Source organism: Manduca sexta, chromosome 25 (genome assembly GCF_014839805.1).
Source record: "Manduca sexta isolate Smith_Timp_Sample1 chromosome 25, JHU_Msex_v1.0, whole genome shotgun sequence".
Lineage (NCBI taxonomy): Eukaryota > Metazoa > Arthropoda > Insecta > Lepidoptera > Sphingidae > Manduca > Manduca sexta.
In genome coordinates this window covers 1,068,348-1,074,815 of record NC_051139.1, presented here as the reverse complement: position 1 = coordinate 1,074,815, position 6,468 = coordinate 1,068,348, and positions in this window count along the sequence as shown.

Sequence of the window (6,468 nt, the reverse complement as noted above, 5' to 3'; positions counted from 1 at the left end):
CGATAACAAATATTGTGCTAGTTTGTTTTTTTTTTTTTTTTAATGCTTTATTCATCACGTAGGCGAACATAGTTGCACTTATGATAAGTCAAGGTACATGAGAATATTCAATTATTACTTAATTAGATTAGCTTATATAAACAAAGACAATAAAATAAATGAAAAATATACTTAGATAACAAAGAAGCCAGCTCGGGCTGGCAGGGAAGAAGAAATAAAATTATGTATGTATGTATTTTTAAATAAACAATAAGGGAGAAACGCGTCGCGATCCTCACCGGTGAGGACAATAAAAGCCCTAACCTAGCTAACCTACCAGCCTTTCACTAACTACCTAAGCGATGACTACCCGAAGAAGAAAAGGGCAGAAAGAAACTCCGGGCTTTATTTTTTGTCATCAATTGTCTATTCATTTATAATATTGTTATTAAATATATATATATATTTTTTAATAAGTCTTTTCTATACAAAGTCTGATTAATTATATAAGCTAATACACGCACATCACCGTAAAATTGCGGAGAAAATCCACATAAAAGTATTTAGCAATAACTAAAAACTAACGAAAAAAAACAATAATACTAAAAAAAAAAAAAAAAAAAAAAATATATATGTTTGTAGTCCATATATATATGTCGATGGTATTAGTCTTCTCATTCTGTCATATTACATAATATTCATATCGTTCAAGTCCTATTAAACACTTAGCATTATATAACAAAAGAGCAGTGTTACCAACGGAACACTCTAAACGCGACAGTCACATTTTATTGCATTGACAAAATAAGGAAAACAAACCAGTACGCGGGAGAGAATAAAAAACGTAAATAACTTGATATTCACAGGCGTGACTGCTTCTTGGTTTCCTTGTTATGTACGTGATAATTTTATATTCCATAGGGATAGGCAGACGAATATCCTCTTTGCTCGATCTTGACGGATTACTGCTTATAGCTTCTCATTAATCAATATGCATTCTCGTCAGCTTGTTATTTTTCTAGCCAGCTCTATTTGTAATTTTATCTTGTAAATATCATTTTCAGTTTATGTGTTTTTTATGTATATTCTAGACTGTTTTATTCTTAGATTTTTTTGTCACCATGTTATGAAGATTTTCTTTAACATAACGTGTTACCTTACTAACATACGTGATGTTTCAGAACCTTAAGTAATTCTCATTCTTTTTTAGTCAACACTACATTTTGATTATGTCTTCTATTAGAATATCAATCCTCTCTCAGTAGTCATACTCTTCCCAACATGGGAAACAAACAGATTGACCCAGTGACACAATTGCGGAAGGAATCTCTTTATTGCCCATGGAACCATTCCAACTCACATGCAAATCCACTTTGTAAAAATGTGGAGCGTTCACGTACATCAATGATGTTAATTTTATAAATACTTCACTCTGAGTTTTTTACTTTGAGGAGTTTTGAGATTACCATTACTAGTGTTCACTAGCTGAAGACATTTTACCTAGCTGGGAGAACCAATGACACTCGTTCCATTGGTGGCACATGACAAAATAATTCAGGTGCACCAATACGTAAATAATAATTGAGAATGTGTGCCCACAAAAATATTGTTTGGATTTAAAAAAATATTAATAGCAAATAAGGCCGGGCCTGGATAACGCGATATACTTAAATTTTATTTTTTTTCCTTTCAATAATGGCACGTGAACCATAAAGGTTCGCCATCCTTGGTTTTCAGCATGAATTGGTCACCTTAACCTGGGCAGTACCTCCACCTTATAGAAAACCAAGCTAAAGTGGTAACTTATTTTATATTTAAAGTGAGATCCGAAAACCATTTTTTTTCCTCTAACACACGTTAACCACATATTCTGAACCCGGTTGCGATCGTGATTCGTGTACTTAGTGAAAACCCTGTCGGTCCTCACGATTGTCGTTTCAGAGATAGATGCTGTACTTTAGTAAGATGGCTAGCATAATATTGTTGACCATTCAGGTATATGTAATATCTTCGTTGCTAGAAATTATATTTTTGTAATTGTGTTTTTGTGTTCGCCGTGACTAGATATAAAAAATACACTCAAACAGATCAAAGAAGTTTTTAACAAACTTTTACATTGAAAACGACGAAAATGATTTTCGTAAACCGAAAACAAATTCTATCCAGGTACATTGCTATTTTGTTGGCGAAGTTTCTAAATATACCGAAATTTTGGACTTTTAATGGTGTTCGACCAACTATGAAATAAGCGAACTTGTTTGCTTTTAATATTTAGAATTTCTGTAAACCTTGTTCTTTATGTAATTATATTTGAAAGCTGACAGCTCGTTTACAATTTTGTATTTGGAAGTATGACTGATTTCAAAGGATTTGCTAAAGGCTTTTTTCCATGTGCAGTGTCCTCTTATAAATACAGTTGGATATAACCAGAATGTTCGAAAACCTTAGAGACCTTCGGAAATTGTGTTAAAAGTCCATCAAGGTATTCTTTCCCCTAATGCACTCACCATCGGACCGGCTTCTATAATAAATTACAAAATTCCAAAATCATTCTCAAAATTCTCATTAATGCGAAAGAGTACGATCATTGTAAGTTGATTACGGCCGTAATAAATTTAAAGAAACAACTGCGGATGAGTGACCCAGCTCCCATTCAATTAGCTGCAACCGAAGAATTATAGTCGTCGGGAGTAAGATTCATCCCGTTTGGACTATTATTCCGTCCCATTCCGCTTCGTTGAACGCAATGGGCGCGTGGATTATTCACATTTAATGTAATTTGTAACACCCCCGGCCCCGAATGCCCGCCCCTGATATTGGTGACAAATTCTCAAAGAATTTCTTTAATTGCATTCGACGTCTCGCGTAATTTCCGCGTTTTCGTGAATTCTTGGTACCTGCGTGCAAGGATTTCAACCCTTATCGCAGGTTTTAGTTATAATATATGAAGACAAAAAAGGAGTAAACATTTTCTTTTAAGACGAGACGAGTAAACAACCCGAGTGACGGTAAGATTTGTCATAAAAAAGAGCAACACACCCATCACGGTTTTCGGTTTATCAGCCTTAGTTTCAAATATACACTAAATTTTAAAAAATGCACCCAAACGTAAGATTTATTGACTTATGTTCACGCTGATTTATGGAAAGCGGTGATTACTGACTAGACTGAGAGCCTATTTCACATCGACTCAGTTAATGTCCCTCGTCACATAAATGTATAAGCAGTCGAATAAAAATCAGATTCTTATCTATTCTCCCAAATTAGTAGTAATAAAATGAGTACTAACTACCTTAGCAGATTACGATAACTGTCATATAAAATTTTACTTGAAACCTGCGAATCGGGCTCTAAAAACGTAATATTCAATTGTCTATTAAAAAATCTTCATATTTTTTTTTACGATTCAAAAACCCAAGGTTTTTAGCTGCAAGTGATAACCCTGAATTCATAGATGCCCTGAAATAGCTCGTAGATCTAATTAGTGTCTGTAATAAACCGTCTCCAGACTCTAAATTCTCAGACTCTAACTCTAAAGACTCTAATTTTTGTAAGACTTATACGAAAGTTTTCTCTGTCATAATGTAATATAACTGCATAGTATTTACGTAGAAGCAACATACTAGGCACCAAGTGCAGACCGCCTGTGTTAGTAACATGGTATACAGTGTAGTTTGATTTATTTAGATCCTGTTTAATAATATTCAAGTCAAGGTTATCTGCTACTTAATGTATATGACGGTAAACGTATACAGAACTCTTTAGTTTCCTATTTATTTTGGAGCCTGACTAGTATATTGCCCTATATTATATTCTACGATTAGCGGTGACTCAAAATGGTGAAACAGGCCCATAATAATTGTAATTAAAGCCTAAAGGACATAATGCAAATGACGACTATCATATCTTAAGGTTGGTAAGTGTGATGTTCGTTGTTTGTTCAAATAATTGACGCTCATCACCAGTCGAGTATATTCGACTCGATTAAATTTTTTAATGTACGCAGAAGAACTTATATATGTTATTTGTTTCAGGTAAAATATGTTGCGGGACATACGTATGTAAATGGGCTGGATCACACCTTCGCGTTTTAGGTGCATCGAAAACCCGTCTAATTAAAGTGTGCATACACCTGACATTTCTAACCTATCAAAAACATGAAAGAACGAGATCCGCAGTTGATTCGTCGAGATGTATTCTATTCTAATGGTTATTAAAGTCGTGCCCCGACCAACCCCCCAGAGATTTCGGGGCTTAAGTGAAGCGAATTTGAGTAAAAAAGTCTTCAATTTTATCACGTAATTGTGAGATTGGGAGACAGCGGGCGCGGGATTTTGTATTTTTAAGCCTGTCGTTATGTGAAGCCGTGTTTGATTCCGTAATGGCATAGGCTTCGATGTTATTTAATTTTAATAGAAGGTATTCCGACACTTCTAAGATTGTTTATGTTTTCAAATAAAGGTTTCTATATTGATCACTAGATACCACGTGACTCGCATAATGGCAAACATTTCGAAATTTATTTCTAATTCAATGTTCATTGCGTTGTTACTAAGTACCAGCAACGTCTTTACTATCAGACAAATCCATAAAAAACTTGTCGAAAATACGACATCCATTCAGCTTTAAACAATCACCACAACGCAACATTAATCGTTCAAGATTAATGAAAAAACACTGAAATTAATTATTTCATTTAAAAACCAACGTTCCTATTCAAGAGCTCAAAGCAAGAGGCCACAAAAAATGCGCGGCCCAGCGATTGTCTCAATGTAACGCTTTCGAGCTGTAGAATAGAAACGGGCGTACCGTTTTTGATTTACGACTAAAAGATTGCTCCATAAATCACGGAACAACCCCCCCTCTCTTGCCCGGGTTGACGGGGTGTTGGAAAAATTACATGGAAAAAATTAAATGAATGCGAATAAGCATTGAGTCCAACGAAAATACGGTAATTAATTATCGTTGACATGTGTAAGAATTGTTTCGGAAATGTGATTATACTAGTTGTGTTCTTTTTTCGCGGTGAAAAACTCCTTAATGCTACCACCACTTGGGACGATTATGTTGGTTTCACCGGTCTTATAGTTCAATGTCGACACTCGGGACCATAACATCATTTGAGCGAGCATCGGACCGAATCCCTTACCGTCTTATGCCCTACACCGGCATACCAGCCAAAACCGGCGGCGACCTTCGGCGCATATGGGACGGCCCCGGGGTATCTTGTTGCACTAAGATAGCTGCGCAGAACCATCCCAGCGCGATACCGCATTGCGGCACATCCCTAATTGAGGGAATTAAGATGCCCTTGTACGATTAGACCGGCTACCCGCATTGTCGTCCATCTCGGGAGTTACTGTAGTCGAGCAAGCAGCCCCACTGCTCGCCCCGCGACTCTTTTAAGCGCCAATAAGTCTTACAATAGGCAGTAGATGCTGTGGCGGAATTGTCTAGATGCCCCGAGCCACAGGGCACACATAAGTGAAGTAAGTCTACCACCTTGTCATAAAAGTAAAACTCGTTTATTTTTATGAAACTTCTAAGCGACGAGCGACATGATTGACTGTTGGTAAGTGCCACTTCTATCCTTAAACAATAACAGAAACGAAACCTGTACGTAGATACAGGGTACTCTAATATAATTCAGTAAGACCACGTGACTCGACGGTGATCTAAAGTTTCGCTGACCAGCTTTACCGGTGACCAACATCGGAAACATGAAACATCCTCGCATAAGCGAGAGAGATTTCTCAATAAAAATAATACAAACGGTATTATGAATATCGTTTTTTTCATTTCGAAAGAATATTTTACCGATCTTAAAATCTTCACGGGACCTCCTTTGAATAGAATTATATCTCTGACAGTACACTTGGTAATTACAAGTTACTCCTTTTGTGAGCTACATTTTAAATTATTGTCATATCTAGTAGGACATGCCGGCATAAGACTGGCTTATCCCACCATCACTACCTATGCAGCGAGGACAGCATTAATATTTGATATATGTAACATAAAGGACGGCTTAGGGAAACGGGGGATTTTATAGGGGACATCGACCGTGACCTATTTAAAACAGGTTCGACAAATTGTTAATTAGGCAGAAAGCCGAACCTTTGAAATAATATCGTGAAAGGCTGCCGAGCGAGTCTTGACCTAATTCGGGTTAGCCCGAGGCACCCGGGCCATTGGGTGCAAATGCTACACCATCCGGTTATGTCTAATTTGGCTGACAAAACCATTTTACTACAGATATTTAAATAGTTTTAACATTTTGGAATATGAGAGATGAATCCATTACTGTAACTTCGATCATGTATTTCATTTTTCGTATGAAATAGTTGATAAAGTATCGGTCTTGAGGAAAAGAATGAACACTTGTGTTCAGGCCTTCGGGAATCTTAGCCATCACACAAAACGTTGTTACGTTCACCACACGTTGCTTTGACTTAATTGATAGTAATTATTCATTCTGAAAACCATTAA